The 13951-nt window shown below is 34.2% G+C and overlaps 2 pseudogenes; both read left to right on the top strand.

Moving 5' to 3' along the window:
• The first annotated feature begins 4196 nt into the window (after positions 1-4196).
• On the top strand, positions 4197-4315 carry LOC111731174 (annotated as a pseudogene).
• Positions 4316-12239: 7924 nt separating this feature from the next.
• LOC105303493 overlaps positions 12240-13951 on the top strand; it is an 8650-nt pseudogene continuing 6938 nt past the window's right edge.

Genomic DNA, 13951 nt, shown 5'->3' with positions numbered 1-13951 from the left:
TAAGGACACTGGAGGACTGGGGCACAGGGGTGGAAGGGTGATTACTTTGGCAGAATTTGAACTTTTTATCTTGGCCTACTGATTAAATAAGTGAACCAATACATCATTACAAATTACATTTCAAAGTGGAAATTCAATTTTTAGAGATGAGCTAAGTAGAAAAAAAATCTTGTTAATTAGGCAGCAGGTGAGAAGAGTATGGTCAACAGTCTCGAATACTATCTAGGGGACAAACAGGTGAAGAACTGAAAAGTATTGATTGGAATGAACAACATGGAGGTGGGTGATGAATTTGACGAGAAGAGTTTTATTAGAACTAATAACCATAATGTGGTGGGTTGGGAAATGAAAGGGAGATGAGGAAATTAAAGGGAGCAGAAAGGAGGGAGTTCATAGGAGGGGAAATGTTGGAAGACTACAAGGAAGGAGCCTGTAGAGAGAGGCAGTTTGATAATATAGGACAGAGTAAGGTACTTGATAAGTCATAAGTATTGGCCACTTATTCTTCTGAAACAGAAAGGACAAAAAGAAGATTCATGCATAGATAAATTTGTGTTATTGTTCTAGTGGCTGGAATTCAAGGAAGTCCTTCTGATGGCTTTTGTTTTTCATGAAAACAGAAGTCTGATTACCTGTTGAGTGACATGACAGGGCTTGGGAGGGGGTGTGTGTGTGTGTGTGTGTGTGTGTGTGTGTGTCAGAATTCAAAATTTTGAGAAGAATAGATAAGATTTTATCTATGTTACAGAGATATGGAGGATAGGAAAGCAACAACTTGAAAAACATAATTCTGTTAATTCTTGTCAATGCTAAGAGCTCATTTGAGGTTGATGACCATAAAACTATAGTAGATTAATTTACTTGACTGTGATTTTTCTCCAGCAAAACTGAGAGGACACTTGGAGGAGATACAGAGTTGGTCTTACCAGGGTTGGAAGGACAGGATGCCTTCTTTGACAACATTTTCCATTTCTTTCATGGATATAGATGTGATTAAGTAATACTTGTCATTTTTATTTTCTTAGAAAATTCTATATTTCATATATATTTAAAAAATTTTAGCTTTTGTAAAGAGAAAACCTTCCATATCTATGGTTATAACCTCCTTTTATTTCTTCCTAGTATTTTTGTTCTTTTTTCTTGATCAGCTAGAAGTTTGTTTGTTTTCATTTTCCCTGCTCAGAGAATCTGTTCTTAGAATTATTTTTAATTTCCACTGTTTTTAGACCACCTTTAGGGTATTTCCTATTTTTTCTGTTTCCTGCATTAGACAGTAAGGCATCTCCCCAATAACACTTAACTCTGATGTTTTCCAAAACCATGGGATTCATTTTCATAAGATTGACTTAAGTCTTTATTTTAAATTGAGATATAATCGACATATAACATTATTTTAGTTTCAGGTATACAACGTAACGATTTGATATATGTATGTAATGTGAAATGATCACCACAGTAAGCCCAGTTAACATCCATCACTACACTAGTTGCAATATTTTTCCTGTAATGAGAACTTTTAAGATCTACTCTCTTAGCAACTTTCAAATATGTATGCAATATGGTATTGTTAACTATAGTCACCATCCTGTACATCACATCCCCAGGACTTATTTATTTCATAACTAGAAATTTGTTCCTTTGAACATCTTCACCATTTTACTCATCCACATCCCCTCACCTCTGGCAACCACCAATCTGTTCTCTATATCTATGAACTCTTTTTTTTTTTTTTTAAGATTCCACATATAAGTGAGGTCATACAGTATTTGTCTTTCTCTGTCTGACTTATTTCACTTAGCATAATATCATCAAGATTCATAATATCATCCATGTCACACATGGTAGGATTTCCTTCTTTTTATGGCTGAATAGTATTCCATTGTGTATATGTATCACATTTTCTTATCCATTCATCAATTGATGGATACTTAGGTTGTTTCCATGTTTTAGCTATTGTAAATAATGCTGCAGTAGACATGGGGGTGCAGATATATGTTTTTGAAGTAGTGATTTCATTTCTTTGGGATAAATAATCAGAAGTAGACTTCCTGGATCATATGGTAGTTTTATTTTTAATTTTTGATGAACCTCCATACTGTTTTCCATTATGGCTGCACCAATTTACATGCTCACCAACAGTCACAAGGGTCTCCTTTTCTCCACAGCCTTGCTAACACTTGTTATTCTTGTCTTTTTGATAATAGCCATCTTAACAAGTGTGAAGTCATATTTCATTATGGTTTTGGTTTCCATTTCCCTGTTGATTAGTGATGTGGAGCCCCTTTTCATGTACCTGTTGGCTTTCTGTATGTCTTCTTTGGAAAAATGCCTATTCAGATCCTCTGTCTATTTTAAAATCAGATTGTTCATTTTTGTTTTTTTTTGCTATTGAATTGTATGCATTCATTATATATTTTGGATATTAATCCCTTATAAAATATACAATTTACAAATATTTTCTCTCATTCTGTAGATTGCCTTTTCATTTTGTTGATTTTTTTTTGCTGTGCAGAAACTTTTTAGTTTGATGTCCTACTTGTTTATTTTCTTCTAGGGATTTTGAGTTGATTTTTGTGTATGATATAAATAGGGGCCCAGTTTCATTCTTTGGCATGTCGCTGTCTGGTTTTCTCAACACTCTTTATTGAAGAGACTGTACTTTCCTCATCGTGTATTCTTGGTTCCTTTGTCATAAATTAATTGACTAAATATGCATGGGTTTATTTGGGGGCTCTTTTCTGTTCAATTGATCTATGTGATATTGACTTAATTCTTAATGTGTGATAATTTTCCTTTATACTCTGTAAAGGAAACTAGGGATTTTATTAAATTTACCCTAGTTTCTTTAGGTTAGGGGACACACACACACACACACACACACACACACACACACACACGCACACACAATTTTCTACTTCCAAAGAATCAATGGAAAAATTTTTACACATTATATTTTAAGGGTTAAAAGGGTGTACTTACTGGATGTGGGGGCTTATGGAATAAGGAGATGTCAGAAAACTTTATTATATGATTTCTGAAATTGGAATTAAGAGATGATGCCTGAATCGTTATCCAGTTAGTAACTTGGTGGCTTTGGGTATAGCTTAGTTGCACAGTACTAAGTGGCATGAATACAACAGAACTGAAAAGGTTAATTTTCTTTCTGCAAAAATGTTTTGGTAGAGTGTTAATGAGTGGGTGGGATAATGGGCATATGGGCACTCTTATACACTGCATGGGAAACTGCATATCATTATGACCTGTATGAAAGGCTATTTGGCAATATCAAAAGCCTTAAATATGCACATATACTTTGTCCCAGAAATACTGCTGCTAAGAATGTATCCTATGACAATAATATATACAGGAGGATAAATATATATATATGTACTTAGATAGTCATCGCATCATTGTTTTGAATTGAAAAAATGAAAATAATGTAAATTTTGAATAATAGTGATTTGTATGGATTTTGATATATAGCTGGCATATTATGTAGGTATTTTGTAAAAACGTAAATGTGTGTGTGCCTGTGCATGTGTAAATATGTGTGTGTGTGTGTGTGTGTGTGTGTGTGTGTGTATACATACAAATATATATACATAATTAATGCTTAAAAACTTAAAAATCTAGATGGAAGTTAGTCAAGGTAGTAGCAGGTAGATGGTACACTCAACTTGAGCAATTTGAGTATGGTTTGACATAGGAATTATTTACAAGGTTTAGGCAGGATATAGAGAAACAAAAAGGAGTAGTACAGAACCTAGAGCTGGTACGGATGTGGAGGATAGAATGTGCTTACCACCTCTAGGCCCATCTGAAAAGAACAAAGAAAGGGGCTTGTAGGCAGGGAGAGCAATGTGGAGATGGCTTTTTCATAGGATTTGTAACTTTTTCTAAAGGGATGCAGCCTTCTCAAAGCAGCATTATATTGTGGTTGCTGGGAAATGAATATCTTGGCCTCTCTTTCCTTTATCTCCCTACTCTCTTAATGGTGTTCTTCATTCACTGAACTTAAGCAGAAGTCACACTGCAAAGGGGTTCTTTGATGTAGTCCATATAAATCAGCCTCTAAAGGCACAGAGCAGGCTAGGCAGGATTGAGAGTGAATCTATAGGGGCTAACAGGAAATATCTAGCTCAACATATGTACACCGACATATTAATAGATGTTATCCTCAGAAGTGGGATATAGGAGTCTATGGCCATGCTACCTTGAACAAGCCCGATCCCTTCTGATCTTGGAAGCTAAGCAAGGTCGGCCTGGGTTAGTACTTAGATGGGAGACCACTTAGGAAGACCAGGTACTGTAGGCGCTAAAAATAGAAATAAATAAGGGATTGTAAACTGACAAGGTCCTTGCAATCTGTGAGGTTAACCAAGGGTTGCCTTGCCTAACAAACAAACAAACAAACAAACAAATAAATAAATAATAAAAAAGAAGTGGGATATAGGTCCATGTATTTGTCTTTTTCTTCTAATTTTTAAATATTAACACACATGACTTGTGTAATTTTTTTTAAAGTTTAAAAGGTTTTTTCATGTAAGTAGCTTACCTAAAATTGTCTGAAAATTATGAACTCACTTTGCCAAAATTCACTTGTTTGATGCCTACACAGCTGAATATCCTCTCTTAATTCTTATCCCTTATTTACTTAAAAATATCCTCAAGTTTTTTTAGTTAGAAAACAAGCAGTTTACCTAATATCTAACCAATGTTAGCTTTTGTGGATGAGGTGGGGAATTGGCTTTATCTGGGAATACTTATTGCCTCTTGATGAAATTCTTAAGACCATTGTGACATTTAAAGCCATTATATATGAAAGCCCTCTGAAGAAGAAAGGAGGCTTAAAAGCCCAATATGATTCTGTAATCCTGATAAAATGTAGAATTTAGTTGGATTGATAGATAGCATTATTAAAGCATTATTCTTAAAATGAATATATAAGGCCAGATTAAAATAGCCTACTTTATGTCCTTCAGGTATATATATGGAAATATTTATGTGACTCATTAATGAACACTATTCCCCCATGGAGCAGCTTTAATGTATATTTCTTTTTCTTTCTTTCTTTTGAGGTCTTAGGGATTTTGATAATAATTCTACAAATGTTGTTGATATTGCCTACAGTTAATTAAGAAAAGGGCAATGCTTTTTTAAAGATCTATCTTCAATAGAAAGTATTTTGTATAAATAATCCAACTATGCATTGTTAAACTTTCTCTTGTCCTTTTTCTCAGCTATTGTTTTTTTCTATAATGGTACAAAAAATTTTTTTAAATTTGCATTTTCTATTAGTGTCTTTTCTGGGGTAAAGATAGGAATATATGTATGGCCTGTAAAGATGTTATCTATCAGTGATAAAAAGAACATCTTAAAGGCAGCCAGAGAAGAAAGAAGACATTGTATTAGTTTTCTATAGCTGCTGTAACAAATTACCCCAAACTTTAGAGGCTTAAAACAACATAAATTCACTATCTTATAGTTTTACAGATCAGAAGTCTGACATGTGTCTTACTTGGCTAAAATCAAGGTGTCAGCAGGACTGCATTCTTCTGGAAGTTCTAGGGAAAAAAAAATGTCTCTTTATCTTTTCTAGCTTTTAGAGGTCACCCATATTCCTTGGCTTATGGTCCCTTCCTCCATCTTCAAAACCAGCACATAAGCATCTCTCTGACCCTACTTCCACTTTGAAAGACCCTTGTGATTATTTTGGATCCAACCAGACAATGCAGGATAACCTCACTATTTTAAGGTCAATTAACAACCTTAATTCTACCTGCAACCTTAATTACCTTTTGCCATGTAACCTAACATATTTATGGGTTCAGGGAATTAGGGTATGTACATCTTTGGGGGCCATTATTTTGCCTAGCAGAGTCCATCTTCTACCCTAAGTATACCTATACATGTCCCATATGTAAAATATATTTACCCCATCTCAGAATCTCCAATTATAGGATCAACACAAAGTAAAAAATATCTCATCTAAACCTCATTAGCTCAAAAATTGCAAATGTCATCATCTAAATCAGGTATGGGTGATTTTTCTTCCTACAATATATGTGTTACATACAGAAGAATAAAGATAATGACAATAGATTGCTCATGTGAAACAATACAAGTGAGAAAATAGTGGAGCAACCTCTTTCAAGTAGTGAAGGAAAAAACTGTCAATCTACAATTCGATACCTAGCAAAAATATATTTATTTTATTCAATCCAGAAGAAGGCAGAAAAAGAGGGAAATTGAAAAAGAATGTATGAGACATATAGAAAAAAATATAGTAATATGATAAACTTTAAACTGACCATACTAATGATGGTATTAAATGTAAATGGCCTGAACACTGTAATAAGGCATAGATTATCAGACTGGATAAAAAAGCAAAACTCAATTATATGCTGCTTATGAGAAACACACTTTCAAATAAAAACACAAATAGGTAAAAAATAATAAATGGAAAAGGACATTTTCATGCTAATACTAATCATATAAAAACTAGAGTAGTTGTTAATAGCAAACAAAGTAGATTTCAGAACAATAACTCTTAGTAGGAATGAAGAATGTGATTTTATAATGATAAGAGAGTCAATTCATCAAGAGGACATAACAATCCAAAACATTTATGTACCTACCAGAAATTCAAAACACAAACAGAATATTGAGGCGTAAAGTCAAAGGTTTTAAAAACTTTCTCTTAAGGATTGATAGAAAAACTAGACAGAAAATGAGCAAGGATATAAATGACTTGAACAATATTATTAACAAACTTAACCTAATTCATATCTTTAGAAAACTCCATCCAACAGCAGAATGCACATTCTTTTCACATGCACACAGACCATTTACCAAGATAGACCATATCTTGGGGGCATAGAACATGTCTCAATAAGTTTAAAGGTATTCATGTCATAAAAAATGTATCTTCTTACTGTGGAGTTAAATTAGAAATCAATAACCAGAAGATCTCTGGGAAATTCCTAAATATTTGGAAACAAAAAATCTACATTTCTAAAGTCTAAATAACCCATGGGATAAAGAAAAAATCAAGAGAAAAATTAAAAAAAATTTTTGAACTGAATTAAAATAAAAACACAACACGTTAAAACTTGTAGGATATTGCTGCAAAAAGCAGTACTTAGTGGGACATTTATAGAACTAACTGCTTATTTTATTAGAAAACAAGAAAATCTCAAATAAATGACCTTAGCTTCCACCTTAGAAAACTAGAAAAAGAAAAGCAAAAGAAAATAAATAATAAAGAGATTAGAAATCAATTAAAAAGAAAACAAAAACAGTAGAGAAAAATCATTAAACTCAAAATCTGTTTCTTTGAAGAGATCAATTAAAGTGATAAACTGCTAGCCAGAGTGATCAAGAAAAAAGAGACAAGACACAAATACCAATAATAGGAATGAGAGAGGAAATCACAATAAAGCTTACAACTATTGGAAGATAATAAATAATTATGAATAACTTTATACAAATAAATTTAACAACTTAGATAAAATTGAAAAATTCCTTGAAAATGCAAATTACTAAAGTTCACTTAAGAAAGACAGATTACCTAAATAGTCCCACATCTATTAAAGAATTTGACTGTCTATTCAAGGTAGTTAAAAACGTTTTCATGAAGAAAATTTCATATTGAAGCCAGGTGGCTTCAATATGAACACTACATGAACGCTTCCAGAAAACTGAAGAGGAAAAAATACTTCTTAATTCATACTATGAGACCAGATTACTGTGAAACTAATAAGAAAACTATAGACTCATATCTCTCATGAACATATTTGCGAAAGTTCTAAACAAGATTTTAGCAAATAAAATTTAACTATATATAAAAAGATTACATTGTGACCAATGGAATTTATCTCAGAGGCATAAGATTGGTTGAACATTTCAAAATCAATCAATAAAAATCAGCATATTAGCAAAAAGAAAAAGAAAAAAAGAAAAACCATATGACCATCTCATTAGATTCATAAACAATATTGGACAAAATCCAATGTCCATTCCTAATAAAAACTCTTAGCAAACTATAAATAGAAAGGAACTTCCTCAACTTGATAAAGAGCATCTGTGAAAAATCTAGAGCCTACATCATATTTAATAGACTCAATGCACTGTCTTTAAGATCAGGAACAAAGCAAGGATGTCTATTACCATTTTGATTCAATATTGTATTGAAGATACTAACTAGTGCAATCAGGCAAGAGAAAGAAATAAAAGGCATCCAAATTAGAAGGGAAGAACTAAAACTTTTTTTTAAGTAGATGACATGATTGTTTATGTAGAAATTCTGATGGATTTTACAAAAATGATACTAAATGTGAATTTACCAATGTTGCAGAATGTAATGTATTCAATTTTACTACGCTATAATATATCATATGTATTGTATTATATATTATAATCAGTTGTATTTCTATTAACTAGTAATGAATAATTAGAAATTGAAATAAATAATACTATTCATATAGCATCAAAAATATAAAATACTTAGGGGTGAATCTGACTAAAGATGTGCAACACCTCTGGAATCTGCAAAGTGTTACTAAGAGAAATTAAACACCTAGGTGGGTAGAGAGATGCACTATGTTATGGATAGGAAGATTCAATATTGTTAGGATGTCAGGTGTCCCCAAACTGAACTACAGATCCAATGTAATTGCAATTAAAATCTCAGCATATATGTTTATAGAAATTAACAAGTTGATCTTAAAATTCATATGGAAATGCAAAGAATATAGAATAGCAAAAACAATTTTCAAAAACAAACAAAGTTCATGGGCTAATACAACCCTTGTTCAATGTTTATTATAAAGCAGTAGTAATCAAGACTGTGGCCTTGGGGTAAACAGATCAATATCATAGATAAATAGATCAAGGTAACAGAGTTGAGAGTACAGAAATATACCCACACTATTCAGTGGAGAAAAAAATATTTTTAACAAATAGTTCCAGAATAATTGGATATCTATAGTCAGAAAATGAACTTTGATCAATACCTTATACTATGTATAAAAATTAACTAAAGATGGCTTATAGATATGTAAAACCTTAAATTATAAAATTGCTAGAAGAAAATAAAATTTTTTTGATCATGGGTTAGGTAAATATTTCTCACATATGACAACAAAAGCACAATCTACAAAAGAAAAACGTGATAAATTTGACTGCATTAAAATGAAGAACTTCTGCTCTTTGAAAGACATTGTAAAAGAAGAAAAAGACAAGCCACAGATTGAGAGAAAATATCTGCAAAGCATACATCTGATAAAGGATAAAGAATCCAATTTAAAAAATTTGAACAGGAACATCACCAAAAATATATACAGATAGCAAATAAACACATGAAAAGAGCTCAACTACATTATTCGTTAAGAAAATAAATGCAAATTAAAACTGCAATGAATCCTACCATACACTTTTCGAATGGGTAAAATGAAAAAGACCTACTGTATCAAGTATGGTGAAGATGTGGAGAAACCAGAATTCATGTGAAATAGGAATGTAAATAAGTACCACAATTTTGAAAAACATTTTGGCAGTTTCTGAAAGTGTTAAACATACTCTTAACATATGACCCAGTCATTTTGCTCCTCGATGTTTACCCAAGAGAAACAGAAGCTTATGTTTATACATAGACTTGTACACGGATGTTCTTAGCAGCTTTATTTATAATAGCCCAAACTAGAAATAACCTAGATATCCATCAAGAAGTGAATACATAAAAAAATATGTTATATTTATGCAGTGGAATACTACTTAGAAATCAGAAGGAATGATACATACAACTATACAAATGAATCTTAAAATAATAATGCTGAGTGAAAGAAGCAAGACGCAAATAGTACCACTTTTATAAAATTCTAGAAAATGCAAACTAATCTAAAGTGACAGAATGCAGATCTGTGGTTGTCTAGGGATGGGGGATGTAGGGCTAGGGAGGGACAGGAGAAAGGAATACCTATGGGAATGAGGAAAGACTGTGGAGGTGACTGCACAGCTTTATACAGGTTAAAATTTGCCAAATTGTGTATTTACATATAATCAGTTATTGTGCTGTGTGTTAATCATACCTCAAAAAGATTTTGTTTTAAAGATACTATATTCATTCTTTATTGTTTAACTAATAATAAGTTGTAATTGTGATGAAAGTCCTTCGAATATGTTTTTGAGCTAATTTTTATATGTAAAATGTTTGTTAGGGAGGCACGAAAGTTCATGAAACCACTTTTTAAAGTGATTCTCTTTAAGTGATGTGCTGCGGTGTTACCATGCACTTACTTTTTGGTTATTATCTATGGAGTGTTAGCCGACCATTCTAGAGCACAACAAATTTCGAAATCTTTTTTCTTTCAATGTTATATAAATAATAGTGATAAACACTTTCCAGTGTTCACTTTGACAGAATGTGAAGACACTTGAAATTGGCTCGTTATCTTCTGACTTGTCCTTTCACATCTTCAGCAGGCAGTGTGCATGTCACAGAATTCTAAAAAGCAAACGCGTTGAGGTGGTATCTGGCTGGTTGAATTCCTGGGAATTCCATGAAGTTTTCACACATACACAAAGGGGGCTTTTAGAAAGAAATTATAGATTTGTTTTCTGAGAAATAATTAACTGGATTTTTTTCTTTGATGCAAATAACATGGCATTTTTTGAAGCTCAGATGCAAAACATACTCCTGCACAGTAAGTGTTCTGGAGCTCTGGAAATTCTGGATAGCAGAGATTCTTCATAATATTTTTATCTTTAAGGGTCGTTGAAAATTTGGGAGGCTTTCCCCCCTGGTTTCTATTCTCAAGGTTAAATATTAGTTCAGAGATTGAGTTTTCACTTAAAGACTATTCCACAACTTTCTTAACTGGTGTGTTTTAATCCTAAAGGTGTGAAATCGACCTCTTTACAATGTGTTTTGCATCCATTCTCAACTGATCTCCCTCAATTGCCAGTTCCTTCTAATTTTAGCTAAACTATATGGTAGCTGACATAGAATCTAAAATAATTGTATTGGTCACTTTTGTTGCATTTCAAAAAATATAGGCATTAAAAAGGTCTCTAATGGTAAAACAGGAAAATGGATACATGGATGTAAATGGACATTACCTTTCTGTTTCTCTCTCTTTAGTCAATCATATATATTTATGGCTTATCATGAGCACATGCAGTTAGAGCCAATTGGGGCAGATGGTTTGTCACTTTCTAAGATAGTTATTAAATGTCTTTCAGCCTTGACTGCAATGACTTTGGCTCAACTGACATCTTTACATTTGTTTGATTTTCAAATTATTTATATAAGTAAAGATCTTGCACAATATATACAGATATATATACAGATATATATTAAATTATCTTACTCTTTAAAAACAATTGCCATTCTAAATATGTTTTTAAATAATTGTTTTGATAGTAAACTATAAAAAATGCAACATAAGTTTTATCAATTATATGTTGTACATTATTTTTCAAGTCACAAATTACATATAAACCTTATTGGTGTTACTATAAATTAATTACTAGTTTTTATGTGTGAGTTGTGGCATAGGACTCAGTGCTTGGTAATCTACTATTTTATAGATTTTGTTTTATTTTTGCTCTTGGCTAGAATGATCCAGATATTTGAAATATTTGTGGCTCTTTTAAAGGTCAAAACATTAAAAAATATTTATTTTGAGTACTATCAGAGTACAGTTCTACAGATAAGAAAATAAAGAACCAAACTGATCATTATCTAAAGTTTAAATTATATCTAAGACATATTTGTATCTCCTAAACATTTTCGAATCTTTGTCTGGGATCTTATAACTTTTCACCTGGACTCTTGAAATATCCTTTCATTTAATTCCTGTTGTGCTCAGACTGTAGGGTGGCTCAAATTATTCCTAACCTCTGTTAGTCAAGCGCTGTATAATCCCCTCCCCTTGAAAACCAATTGATAATCAAGATTATCCTGTTTGGGCCTGACTTAATCAGCTGAAAGCCCTAAAAGAGGTCTAGGCCCTCCCTGAGGTGAAAGACTCTCCCTTGTTGACTTTGAATAAATAAACTGTCACAAAGTGGCCATGTTGGAGGAGCCCCTGTGGCAAAGAACTGTGAGTTACCTTTTAGGAGTTTAGGGTGGCCTCCAGCAAGAAACTAAAACCCTCAGTCTTACAGCTGCAAGAAAGTGAATTCTGCCAACAACATGAGGGAGCTTGGAAGTGAATCTCTCCCCATTTGAGCCTCTGATGATCCAGTTGACACTTGGATTGCAACTTGGTGAGTCTTGGAAGCAGAGAACTCAGCTAAGCTGTCCCCAGACTTCTGATCTACAGAAACTGCGAGGTAATAAATATGTGCTGTTTCGAGCTGCTAAGTCTGTGGCAACTTGTTACCCAGCAATAGGAAACTCATACAGTCCCCTTAGCTCTAATCTCTTCCTTTTAATTTTTCTTTTTTGCTTCAGCTAGCATGGTCTTTCTAAATGAAAATTTTGATAGCTTCTCTTCTCTGCTTGAAATCCTGAATAATTTCGTATGGTCTAAAAGATGAAATCTAAACTTCCCAAGTGTGTTCACTCACTTTTTTCTCTCCTTTTCACACTTTTCTACCCTGTGCATCCTGTGCTTTTATAATTGAAACCATAGGTGTACCAAACTCTCGTTCATGTTCATGCCTTTGTGTATGTCCTTTATCCTAGGTTTACTCATCCTCTCTACCCCTTAGTAGGCATTAGTATTATTCTCTAGTATTCCTGTTCTCCTACTTTTAGGTAGACTTTAGGATGGCACTTTTCTTCCCCATTGAAGCTAGGTGTGCCCATGTGACTTGTTTTGGCAAATGAAAACAACACAAGTGGTAGAGACTTGAAGAGCTAATGTGTGGTTTACCACACCCCTTTTTCTTGCTATGGTAGCTGGTGATACTTCAAAAGGTGAAGGCTCTGTCATTCTGGGTCCCAGAATAAGGAGGCATGAATAGTCCCTAAGCCAACCTGTCAGGTTTTGTGAGCAACTATAAACTTTGTAGTTATCAGCCATCAAGATTTGGAGATTTGGGATTCCTGTGGCATAATTTATGTTATACCGGTTGATAAATCACTTCCTCTTATCAACATATACATCCTATAGGACTTGGCTCAAATGTCTGACCTCCCTAGAGTGAAGTGTTTTCTTCTCTATGTTCCAGCAGATCTTAAACACACCTTTTTTTCTCTTTAGTATCTGTCTCATAGATTGCTGTGAGGATTACTTGAGTAAATACATAAGGTTCTGGCACACTGAGTGCTCAGAAAGAATTAGCTATTATCACTATTATTACTTTATAGCACTTCTCTGGTTTAATTGCAATTACCGCTTAAATATTTGTCTTCTTTACCGAAGTCCCCACGGGGCAGTGGTGTTCGGCTGCTGCCGCTGAGGGCGCTGCCTGTGGGCGGCGGGGCAGCCCCTGTTCTGAGGCCATGCGCTTCTCCTCACTAACACGCTGGACTGTGGCGCTGTCATCGCGAACCCGGGCTGCGCGCGCCGGTGGTGGGAGATCCCGGGGCTGCTGAGCCAGAAGTTCAACCCGCTGTGCTCCGAGAGCATGTTTGCAGTGGGCTGCAGCACCAGCCTTTTCCTGCACTACTGTCACCTCTGGTCAGACCTCCTGCTCCCCGCGTCCTGCCTCCTAAATATCCCCAGGAGGGTCCCCGTCGACCAGCTGGTGGCATCTCCCATGCTGTATGTCTGGTACTTCTTGGGTCTTGGCTGCCTAGAAGGCCAGTTTCTAGGCAAGAGCTGCCGGGAGCTGCGGGACAAGTCCTGGAAATTCTACAAGGCTGACTGGTGCATGTGGCTTGCTGCACAATTGGTGAATTTCTTCTTCGTGCCACCCCAGTTCTGAGTCAGCTACATCAATGGCCTGATGCTGAGCTGGGACACATACCTTTCCTACCTGAAGTACCAAGTGCCAGGCC

Source organism: Pteropus vampyrus, unplaced genomic scaffold, assembly GCF_000151845.1.
Source record: "Pteropus vampyrus isolate Shadow unplaced genomic scaffold, Pvam_2.0 Scaffold10, whole genome shotgun sequence".
NCBI classification, from domain to species: Eukaryota; Metazoa; Chordata; class Mammalia; order Chiroptera; family Pteropodidae; genus Pteropus; species Pteropus vampyrus.
The sequence above is the reverse complement of the archived record's forward strand: the minus strand, read 5'-3'. Positions and strand labels throughout refer to the sequence as shown.